The sequence below is a fragment of the Homarus americanus genome, unplaced genomic scaffold (genome assembly GCF_018991925.1).
Source record: "Homarus americanus isolate GMGI-L3 unplaced genomic scaffold, GMGI_Hamer_2.0 scaffold5658, whole genome shotgun sequence".
In the NCBI taxonomy this organism is placed as follows: domain Eukaryota; kingdom Metazoa; phylum Arthropoda; class Malacostraca; order Decapoda; family Nephropidae; genus Homarus; species Homarus americanus.
Window position 1 is genome coordinate 55070 of NW_024745266.1, and position 13081 is coordinate 68150.

Sequence of the window (13081 nt, forward strand, 5' to 3'; positions counted from 1 at the left end):
CAGGTGATAACGCGTGACCTCACCTGCGACATGTGACCTTGGACCCAGTTGGCCGTGTCCCAAGCAAATATTTAGTGTTAATTCCGTCAGCTGAATCACATCTGCGAATGCTTATTGAGGGGGAGGGGTGTGGTAATGAGGTGCGGCTCGTGGGTAGTGGGTGTGGTAATGAGGTGCGGGTTGTGGGTTTGGCGTGGTAATGAGGTGCGGTGTGTGGTAATGAGGTGCGGTGTGTGGTAATGAGGTGCGGCGTGTAATAAGGTGCAGCGTGTGGTAATGAGGTGCGGCGTGATAATGATAGGCTGTGGACGGTGGTAATGAGGTGCAGCAAACCTTGTGTAATGAGGTGTGTGTGGTAATGATGTACGGCTTGTGGTAATGAGGTGCTGCTTGTGGTAATGAGGTGCAGCTTGTGGTATGAGGTGCGGCAGGTGGTAATGAGGTGCAGCTTGTGGTAATGAGGTGCGGCGTGGTAATGATGTACGGCTTGTGGTAATGAGGTGCAGCTTGTGGTAGAGGTGCGGCGTGGTAATGAGGTACGCTTGTGAATGAGGTCGTGGGCGCTGTGTAATGAGTGCAGCGTGTGGTAATGAGGTGCGGCTTGTGGTAATGAGGTGCAGCTGTGGTAATGATGTACGGCTTGTGGTAATGAGGTGCGGCGTGTGGTAATGATGTACGGCTTGTGGTAATGAGGTGCAGCTTGTGGTAATGAGGTGCGGCGTGTGATAATGATGTACGGCTTGTGGTAATGAGGTGCAGCTTGTGGTAATGATGTACGGCTTGTGGTAATGAGGTGCGGCTTGTGGTAATGAGGTGCAGCTTGTGGTAATAGGTGCGGCGTGGTAATGAGGTGCGGCGGGTGGTAATGAGGTGCAGCTTATGGGATGCGGGGTGTGGTTGTGGGGTCCGGTTAGTGGCGGAAGGAATGGCATGTACTGTGTAAAAGGGGGAGAGGGTGTGAGAGGTGTGTGTGTGTGTGTGTGTGTGTGTGTGTGTGTGTGTGTGTGTGTGTGTGTGTGTGTGTGTGCTATGTGACGACAAGTTGACGAATCTGTGTGACCAAAGTTCTAATTTAACTTTTGTCATTCAGTGTACAGACAGCGAGAGTTCGACACGTTTAATCTCCGTGTCGGTGCGTGGCGGCAGTGGACACGACCACTGTGGCTCTGGAACTACGAGGCTATTATTTTGTTTTTTTTTTTTATTTTGTTAGGATTATTTGATATTGTTTGTGGGTGTTTGTGTATAAAGGATCACCTGGAGATTAGTCACACCTTAGTACTCCTGGGGCTGGTTGAGTTGGGTTAGGTTAGGTCAGATTAGGTCAGATTAGGTTAGATTAGGTTAGCTTCAGGTGTTTAAAGATCAGGTGAAATAAACTAAGATGTCTAGTTCTCAGGTGATTAAAAAAAATACCTGGTTCTGTTTCTGACCCAAAAAATAAGTTATTATTATCAAGGGTGACCTAACCTATGAAATGACCTTTAACATAACCCAAAAACAACAACAATATCGGGACAGACTTGGGTGTAAATTATTCACTGTTGTAAATTATCTGCCCAAGGAAGAACGAGCCAGACCCCTTCCTCCACCACCACCTTGAGGGCACAAACTCACCAAGAGACAACAGGACAAACAATGGGCAGACTAGGAACACAGCCCCCCCCTCTTCACCCCTTCCTTCCTCGATCGACCGTTTCATGTCATAAACTTGATTAAAATGATGTTTAACACGATACCTGTAGTCTTCGTGTACTTAAGTCAAGTGATATAGGCTGCATGGATCACAACACTAACCTAAACTAAACTAATTACCTCAACTTTAACCTAAGCTAACCTAACTCTAACCTAACCTAACCAACGCCAACTTAAACTACTAAGGTGACATGCTTTTGGTCAGGTCAGCCAACACGAATAAATCAGAGCACTCACTCAATGATGCTGGTGTAGTGTTGGTTAGGTCATCAACGAGGTCAGGTCAGGCCAGGCTAATTACCCGCAGGTCATCGTTCCTAAAGTGGAGATTGACAGAGTTTAATGGTTAGATTATGTTTTTTCTTTCTTTATCTCATTGTTTTTCCTCCATTTAATGTCTTTTATCTTTCTTTTTCTCATACTTTCATTCACTGTTGTTTAACTCTCTCTCTCTCTCTCTCTCTTTCAGCTGCCATCAGTTCACTTAATCAAAGGTTTTCACACATATGGGTTCACTTAATTACGACTAAACTTCTGTGGTTCCTTAAAGAAAAACATAGCACCATTTTACACCATGGGGACCAATAAAGGCCTTTACACACTCTTAAAATACCACACCTCTTAACTACCTCGTTTGACGTCATTAACCACCTGGGGGAACACAACCAAAATATGATCTAAATATAGTGTTCGTGGCGTTTCATGTTTATTTTGGAGTGAATAGAAACTAATATCAGAGCTCTTACAGTGCACAGCATACTATTACAAATATATCTACACACACTTGTCATACACACAGACAAACACACACACACACACACACACACACACACACACACACACACACACACACACACACACACACAAGGAAAGTTATAATGTGAAGGAACGAGAATGACGTAGGGATAATACTCCCCCCTCATCCTTCCCTCCCCTCTATCCTTCCCTCCATTTCTCTTCCTTCCCCAAATCCTCTCTCCCTACTCTTCCCCCTTTCTTTCTTTCATCCCCACCCATCCTTCCCTTCTTCATTGCCATCTCCTTCCTTCTCCCTTCTCTTCCTCCCTTCTTTTATCCCCCTACCCTTCCGAGAGAGAGAGAGAGAGAGAGAGAGAGAGAGAGAGAGAGAGAGAGAGAGAGAGAGAGAGAGAGAGAGAGAGACAGTCATTACAGTCTATAAAACATCCTGGGTGAAAAAAATGTCGCTGCCAAAAAAAAAAAATAAAATAAAAAAAAACGAAAAATTGTGAAAATATGAGCGGAGATCAAAGAGAGCCAGACACTCACACATCGGGGCGGTGAGTCGAGGTCAATGATTGGGAAAATAAAAGTTGGAAAAATTTGTGAAACAAAAATGACATTAAGAGGATAACAGTAAAAGTCTAGTGAGGAGAGGAGGAATATTACCCACACAGAATAGTTAAATCACATCTACATTAATACACCTACCCACACTCACATCCACATACACCCACATAAGATAATGGTTGCCCTCGTCAAGGATGGCCGTCCAGGCGCCACCTAGGCGTGAATTTGTTTAAGGTGTAGAAGCTGTCGCCAACACAACAACCACACCCTGAGTTAACGAGCTGCATGACCCAGTGTCAAGGAATAGTCCGAGAAGACCGGACAACTCGCCAACTGCACTGGCTAACCATTACCCTATCCACAAATCGGTTAACATCCAGGTCCCCATTACTGCTGGGTAGACAGAGGCAAATGGCGTAAAGAAACTTGCACATAGTTTCCCCCTGCCCGGGGATCGAACCAGGGTCCACTCGCTTGTGAGGCGAGCATGCTGACCATTACACCACAGGTCGCCACATACACACACTCTAACACCAACCCGCTACACACAACCACCCAACACCCACCTCAATCCACCGACCAAAACATTTCCTCCGACAATATAACACCACCACCACCACCACCACCACACCACCACCTCCTCTTCCCTCCACCACCACCACCTCCTCCTCCTCTTTCACCATCACCTCCCTCCAGCACCACCTCCCTCCACCACCTACTCCACCACCACCACCACCACACCACCACCACTACCTCCGTGGGTCTAGCCAAACAGCTTAAAATATCATTATACCTCTACAGCATGATTATCAACTTGTCAAACAATAATCATTACACTTTAGAGCAAAAATTTCGTTGCTGCCGCCATAAAGGAGGCCACACACCCAGGAAATAGTTTATATTATTAAGGTAAAAAATTGTGTGTTGGATAGTTTTTGGTGACGAGGAGAGGTGGTGACTTTGTGATAGTTGTTACTACTACTACTACTACTACTACTACTACTACTACTACTACTACTACTACTACTACTACTACCCACTATTACGACTACTACTACTACTACAACTATTTGTTCTCCATGTAGTGGTGTTAGATGATATATATGAGAGAGAGAGAGAGAGAGAGAGAGAGAGAGAGAGAGAGAGAGAGAGAGAGAGAGAGGATCAATATTATGTTGAGGGAAGTGACACACACACACACACACACACACACACACACACACACACACACACACACACACACACACACACACACACACACACACACCTTCGTTTGCTGGTGGACGCATCCTGACCTCCCTATTTCTGTGATGACAGATGATGGAGGAGGAAGGAGGAGAGAGAAAGAGGAAGAAGGAGAGAGAGAGAATGAGAGAGGAGGACAGAGAGGAAGGAGAGAAGGAAGAAGGAAGATAAGGGGGAAAAGAGAGAGAACGGAGGAGAGGGGAGGAGGAAGGGGAAAGAGATAAGGGGTAAAGAGGAGGAGGAAAAAATAAGAAGGTGGAAGAAAACAGAGAGAAGAAAAAGAGGAGGAGGAGGAAGACTGGCATTCTGACTGACATACACATTTCCATCAAAACAAGCAACAAAACAGAACATAAACACCCTAACAAAACAAACAAAAACCTCACCCATCCTAGTATTACACACACAAAAAAACACCCAATACTTACATAACAATCAGAAAAACACCCACACATACTGAAATATATCCAGTTTTTTACGTCCTGGGGAAAAATGTCACTTATAATTCAATTTTATTCAAGGAAGTCATGAATTTTTTTCCCAGTGACTTGTAATATGAAACGCCAATTAGTCAGGGAATATAATATATATTTTTTATCTAAGGAACTTCACTATTAACAGACTCGCCATTAACCTTTACGTCGCAATATTACGTCATAAAAATCTGGTATTAAAAAAACCCCAATAGGATTTGAAATGGAATGTTTTTTATATGTGTTAATGAGATACAGGTGTTGTCTGACAGGTAAATGGGTATAGTTCATTATATGTTACGTAAAGTTGTGGTGAAATTATCGAAGGTGGTGATAATGATGATGCTGATGATGACTTAATAATAATATATCTACCACAATCACCACCACCACCACAATCACCACTACCACAATCACCACTACCACAACCACCACCATCCTCGTAGAATCTAACACCAGCCTCGACGTTCCTACAGTTAAACAGTGAATTCAACAACTATTCCTGGAGACATTTTCTTTCACCGATAATGTTAATAACAGTTTGTGCCCAGCCAGTGACCCATGGACAGGTGAAATGAGGTAAAGTTTATTTTGTTATTCGACAGATAAAAGGTTGAGTAATTATTCTTATTTTTGTGACGAGTCTAAGTGGTGTCTCTTGGTTAGTTGGTTCCGTGTTATTATTGTTGTTGTATTATTATATTGTTGTTGTTGTATTATTAGTTATTATTGTTGTTGTATTATTAGTTATTATTGTTGTTGTATTATTAGTTATTATTTATGTTTTTGTTGTATTATTATAGTTGTTGTTGTTGTATTATTAGTTATTATTGTTGTTTTGTTGTATTATTATTTATTATTTATGCTGTTGTTGTATTAGTTATTATTATTGTTGTTGTTGTTATGAGTTATTATTGTTGTTGTTGTATTATTAGTTTTATTTAGTTTTGTTGTATATTATATTTTGTTGTTTTTTATTTTGTTGTTGTATTATTATTTATTATTTATGCTGTTGTATTATTATTATTTTGTTGTTGTTGTATTATGAGTTATTATTGTTGTTGTTGTATTATTAGTTATTATTGTTGTTGTTTTTTAGTTATTATTGTTGTTCTTGTTGTAATATTGTATTTATTTTCGTCTTATTATTATTTATTACAATTTGTAAAAAATTCAATTTTGTAAGAAAAAACACATCACCTACTGTATTAAGAAACTCTAATATTTATATTTGCACACACACACACACACACACACACACACACACACACACACACACACACACACACACACACACACACACACACTAAAAGACACAAATATATTTTATTCAACACTTTTATCAACGCCAATTACCACGAAATTAAATACCTTTTATCGTTATGTTGACCACCTATTGTAAACAAACAATATAGAGTAATGTGATAAAAGAGGATTAATATTATTCACCTATTACCATATTGTTTATGATTTGGTAAGGCGGCTCTCCCCCCCTTCATGCATGGTGATGTACCTGAATGGACAAACAGACAAACAATAATAATATTTACAGTATTGTGTACATAAGACGCTAGTGTGCCTTAAGGAACGACAGCCAATGACCCATAGTAAAAGAACGTAATTTTGTACGTAATAAACTATGGGGAAAATCAAAGAAACTCCAGCCAACCTTTAGTGTATACCATGATGAAGTTAAAGCCAGGGGACTCTCGACTCTATCTCACCCCAGCCAGAAGGACGAGTCTCTCTTGGCCTTTACCCTCACTTCTGCTCTCTTGGGATCCACAAAGATGGGGCTAGTGAAGTTTGTTTACATTCAATCAGCTGACTCCCAAAGCCAAGAATTACGCCTCAGGTTTTAGCAAATTACAGAAACTCGTCGAAGATTGAGGAGAAAAAAATATAAACTCAATCTTGTCGTAGAGTGTAGTGAAGGAATGACTTGTGGACCCGTGTTGATTAAAAACAAATGAACGTCAGGAAGCAATGAATAAAAACAATAATAATACACAATGATTTTTATTAAGAATTATCAACAACCATATTTTAAGTTATTTTATTAATTATTAAATATGTAAATAAAATACTATATATTTTTTATTTGCTAGAGTCGTTTAATAACTACTAATAAAATAATGAAAATCGAGAATCATGAAAGAATATGTATTTAGTTCGTGATAATAATATGTACTTATAGAAATGTGTACAGTTGAGTTTTATTATGAACTAAGGGCATACAACACATAGGCAGAAATATATAGTAGTTAAATAATATTATTCTACTACTACTACTACTACTACTACCACTCACTACTACTGCTGCTGCTGCTACTACTACTATACTTTTTAACGTGGCCTCCAGCCTCCCCAATACACCTTGCCGCCATTTATTTACCTTAATATTAAATATCCTAATACATAGAAGCTATCCTATCTTGTGTTAAAAAGCCCAGATCAATCTGGCATTCAGTAGGACTGTAGCCTCATAGTCAATATCTGCAGCAGTTGTCCGGGTAGGCAGAAGCTCTGTTCCCCTGAGGCAGGCAAAGCCGACCAGGAGAGAAAAGACAGTCAACATCTCATCCAGGCTGTAACATAACTTCTGGGCTGCTGCTTCTGTTCGTAGATCACTTCCCCGAGTCTGGCGTAGAAGCATCTTGCACTTGGTCCCATCCCCAGAGGTTGTGAACACTAGAGGTGAAGCTGCCTTGATCAACGTTTTGAATTCTCTCTATGCTTATCTTGTCGTTCTCGTTCGTCCTGTGTGCAGCATGGAGAGCTAGGTTACGGTGACATGCGGCCATGGGATCAAAATCCTGATGTCGAAGAAAGCTCGCTGTCCCAGCGTCCAGAATCCTCGAGCACTGACGTCCACACGGGCTTCGTTAGATGTGTTTGAAGTCCTATGTTGGAAGATCTCACCGTCAATGGAAGGAGGGTCGGTTCAACCCTGACATCACGGCAGATTTGCTTCAACCATATTTGCTGTAAGGTCCCTTACTTCGTCATGCCTCATGCATATAAGCCCCCTTCTTGCACACCATGGCATGATCGCCATCATAGGAAGAGCCACACACGCATTGCGAGGGCAAACATTCTACTGGCCACCGTACTACGACTACTACTACTACCGTTACCACCACCACTGTTACCACCATCAGTGTTACCACCATCATCGCCACACCACCATTATCACCATCCCACCATCGCCCCGTCCCTACACCATCACAACCATCACCACACCTATACCCACCAGCACCACCACCAACACCACACCTATACCACCAGCACCACCGCACCAACACCACACCTATACCACCAGCCCAAACCATTATCAACCCCACACCGCCGTCACCACACCAGGAAAATTTATGTATTCTTATGTATTCTTACATTTTCGATTACTAACCCAACCTGACCTGACCTGACCTGACCTGACTTATCCTGACCCAACCTAACCTGACCTAACATAACCCAACCTAACCTGACTAACCTGACCCAACCTAACCCTAACCTGACCTGACCTGACCTAACCTAACCTAACCTGACCTTACCATCGTTTGTGAATGCGCCACAGGTATTTCCTCATCCCTGACAAACTCGACAACAAAAACTCTGGAACTCCGACACAAGTTGCCCCGAAAGATTAGTTGGAACTTCTGGATACAAAGTCCTGGTGAGTCTCGCGGCCGACACTGGTACCCAAGAGGAGGTGTACCTAACCTAACCTGACCTGAGCTGACCTAACTTAACCTAACCTGCCTAACTTGACCTAGCCTAGCCTAACCTGACCTGACCTAGCCCTAACCTGACCTGACCTGACCCTGGCTAACCTGACCTGACCTGACCTAACCTATACACACCTCACTCCTCCCTTACCCAATCCATCTATGAATCACAGTTGAAGGTAGAAAATGGACATGACTTGAGAGTCTTGCCAAACACACTGATGCTCACTGATCCTGTGTGTTTTCAGGACTTAAATTTTATGCTTTTTGGGACGAATCTTTCATACATTTAGACAAATCTTTTACGCCTGTCGACAAATCATAAAAGTTTTCGACACGAATTTTAGTGCTGTTAAGTTAATATTTTTATGCCTTTAGATATACTATGATGAGATCTGTGTGTGTGTGTGTGTGTGTGTGTGTGTGTTTGTGTGTAGGTGGGTGAGGATGGATGGGAAGGTGTATGGGGAGCGGCGCCAAGGTACACACACCCAGGTGTTAATAAGCAGTATAGGCAACACCTGGTTCTGAAGGCTGATACAGGTATGGTGACTGTTGTTGTTGTTGTTGTTATTATCATCATCAAACGTGAAAAATTATGACCTCTGTCTCTTCTCCCCCCACCACTTGTTACCCTGTTAGCTCTCCTCTCTCTCTCAACTTTCTCCTCATCCTACTTCATTTTTCTTACCATCTTCCATCTCTTCTCTCCTCTTTCCCTCCTCCATCACTCCTAACCTCCCAACAGTAGTGGAGAGGTGTAGGACCAGCGCACGTTGATATGCTTCTCCCTCTCTCCTACTTTTCTCCCTCCTTTCATTCATCCCATCCACTCCCTCCTCCCTTCTTCCTCCCTACCTACCTATCTCCCTCCATAAATGCCTACCTCCCGCACTAATTATCCTCCCTCCCTCACCACTCCTACCCCTCACCAACAGGGATCACCAACAGTAAGCAGCGGGTTTAATGAATCACCAACACTAAAATGACAACACATCAATATTCGCCTCTCCCTCTGTCCTCATCTCCTCTCCTCCGCCACCCCCACCTCTCCTCCCGCCCACCCCCCACCTCTCCTCCGCCCACCCCCACCTCTCCTCCCGCTCACCCCCCACCTCCTCCCGCCCACCCCTCATCTCTCCTCCGCCCACCCCCACCTCTCCTCCTGCTCACCCCTCCACCTCTCCTCCGCCCACCCCCACCTCTCCTCCCCTGCCCACCCCCCCCCTCCTCCCGCCCACCCCGCCTCTCCTCCTGCCACCCCCCACCTCTCCTCCCGCCCACCCTGCCTCTCCTCCCGCCCACCCCCACCTCTCCTCCGCCCACCCCCCACCTCTCCTCCGCCCACCCCCGCCTCTCCTCCCTCACCCACCACCTCTCCTCCGCCCACCCACCACCTCTCCTCCCGCTCACCCCACCCCTCTCCGCTCACCCACCACCTCTCCTCCTGCCCATCCCCACCTCTCCTCCGCTCACCACCCCTCCTCCTGCTCACCCACCACCTCTCCTCCCGCCCCACCCCCCCTCTCCCGCCCACCCCACCTCTCCTCCCGCCCACCCACCTCTCTCACCCCACCTCTCCTCCCCCCCACCTCTCCTCCCGCCCACCCCCCCCCCTCCTCCGCCCACCCCCCACCTCTCCTCCCCCCCCCTCCTCCTCCCGCCACCCCCCACCTCTCCGCCCACCCCCCTCTCCTCCTGCCCACCCCCCCACCTCCTCCTCCCACCCCCCACCTCCTCCCTACCCCCCACCTCTCCTCCCGCCCCACCCCCACCTCCTCCACCCCCCCACCTCCCCTCCCGCTCCACCCCCCCTCCTCCCGCCCACCCCCCCTCTCCTCCCGCCCACCCCCCCCTCCTGCCCACCCCCACCTCTCCTCCGCCCACCCCCCACCTCCTCCCTCCACCCCCACCTCTCCTCCCGCCCACCCCCCCTCTCCTCCCGCCCCCCACACCTCTCCTCCACCCACCCCCCTCTCCTCCACCCCCCCCACCCTCTCCTCCCTCCCACCCCCACCCCTCTCCCCCCCACCCCCCCCCTCTCCTCCCCCACCCCCCCTCCTCCTCCCCCCCCTCCTCCCGCCCACCCCACCTCTCCTCCCACCCCACCCCCCCTCTCCTCCCGCCCACCCCCACCTCTCCTCCACCCCCCCCCTCTCCTCCCACCCCCCCCCCTCTCCTCCACCCCCCCCCCCCACCTCTCCTCCCGCCCCCCACCTCTCCTCCGCCCCCCCCCACCTCCTCCCCCTCCTCCTCCCGCCCCACCCCCCCTCCTCCCGCTCCCCCCCCCCTCTCTCCTCCCTCACCCCCCCTCTCCTCCGCTCACCCCCACCTCTCCTCCCGCCCCCCCCTCTCCTCCCACCCCCCCCCACCACTAAATACCGCCTCTGTGTTAGGGTAATAACGAAATATAAACAACCCACAAGAGAATAGATTTGTAAACAAGGTCAAACTGTAAAAAAGGTCAAACTGTAGGTCAAACTGGGTCAAACTGTAAACAAGGTCAAACTGTAAACAAGGTCAAACTGTAAACAAAGGTCAAACTGTAAACAAGATCAAACTGCAAACAAGATCAAAATGTAAACATGGTGAAACTGTAAACAATGTAACAAAACTTTCAATGACAATATGAATCATCCCAGGCAGGTTGTGATCATTGCAGAATAACAGGAGACAGTTTATAATGATATCCTCAGGTCATTATTAAACCAAACGACGGTCTATAGTCATTATAGAGTACTATGATTTAACCCCCAGGTACGATGATTTTACCCCTTGAGTACGATGATTCAACCCCTTTGAGTACGATGACAACCTCTGAGTACTTTGATTTAACCTCTCAGTACGATGATTTAACCCATTGAGTACGATGCTTTAACCTCTTGAGTACGATGATTTTGAGTATGATGATTCCTTGTAAGTACGATGATTTAAACTTTCGATTACGATGATTTAACCGCCACCACGCCAACCTCACCGCCATCACGCCTCACCCCGCCCGCCTCACCCCGCCCATCACGCCTCCACCGCCCACCCCTGTCCGCCTCACCCCATCACGCCTCCACCGCCCATCACGCCTCACATCCTCCACACACCGCCCATCACGCCTCCACCGGCCATCACGCCACACGCCGCCCATCAAGCCACATCACGCCACATCCGCCACCGCCCATCCACCCACACCGCCCATCACGCACACACCGCCCATCACGCCTCACAGGCTGTTTGATCTTACTCCAAAGGCCATACTATCGACTGTTTTAGCCAATCTCACACACACACACACACACACACACACACACACACACACACACACACACACACACACACCTCTCTCTTTTCATCCCAGACGTTTCCAGTGTGGAAGCTCATGGGACGGACTGCACTCACGGCCAAACCCTTAACTGATGTATGTATTTTGTGTGACGGATGGTGTGTGTGTGTGTGTATTATTGAGAGTAGTTAATGGAGCAGAGCTGAGAGTGGTTTTTATCAGGTCAGGTCAGGTCAGAGGTCACTAGTATTCTATATCATCTCTGTTCTCTGAAAGTCTTAGGTAGTAGTGAATGCGAAAATTACGATGTTATTTACATGAGCTGCAAAGCGTTTGATACCGCATCAGAGGCTTCTGAGAAAAGTTAAGGCTCATGGTATCGAGGAAAGTTTTAAATTATGGATAAAATCATGGCTCACCGATAGAACACAGAGGGTCAGCGTAGATGGTTTGGGGGAATTGTTACCAACAGGGTTCCCAGGAGTACTAGGACCACTCTTGTTCATAGTCTACATAAACGATCTAGATACTGGGACATAAGCAAGTTTGTGGATGACACCAAAATAGGGCGGCAGATTAATTCAGGGCAGGATGCAAATGCACTAAAGAGGTTTTAAATAAACTGCAGGAGTGGTCAGAAAAATGGCAAATGATGCAAGTGCAGCGTACTTTGGTAGAACAAATCTGTAAACAACATCGAACTAGAGGTCGACTTGTGAAAGAGACTTATGGGTACTTGATACTGTAGCCCGGACCTTCGGCCTGAAAACAGTGCGTTAATGTTCAAATAAGGCAAACAGAGTATAGGTTTTATATCTAGAAGTGTAAGTAATAAGAGTGCAGAGGTCTTGTGCAAAATATATCTTGCTAGTCAGGCCGTACCTCGATTATGCTGTTCTCGCTCCTTATTATAAAATGGATATCAATTCACTGGAGTCGGTGCGAAGAATGACGAAAATGATTCGGGACTTAGAAACCTTCCATATCAATATAGATTAAAGAAACTAAACTTGCATTCCCTAGAAAGACGAAGAGTGCGGGGAGATATAACAGAAGTTAAGTGGGTGAAAAAGACAATAAAATATAGATAAAATTCTTATAATATCCGAGCAGGATAGGACTGGTAGCAACGGGTTTAAGTTGGATAAGTTTAGGTTTAGGAAGATAGGAAGGAACTGGTTCAAAATTGGTGGACGAGAACAAGTTAGCAACTTTGTAGTAAGTGCTGGAACGCTGGAAAGTTTCAAAGGAGGCTAGATAGATTCATGGATGATAGAAGTGGTAGTAACTCTCGACAGGAGCTGCCATGCACAGGCCAACCGGCCTAGTGCAGACTCATTATTTTCTTATGTTCTTAT

General features: G+C 46.1%; 1 non-coding gene across 1 annotated transcript; it reads right to left on the bottom strand.

The window, feature by feature from the left end:
* Positions 1 to 3441: 3441 nt before the first annotated feature.
* Positions 3442 to 3515, bottom strand: Trnav-cac. Its single transcript has one exon. It is a non-coding gene; the product is annotated as a tRNA-Val (tRNA).
* Between the last annotated feature and the right edge of the window lie 9566 nt (positions 3516 to 13081).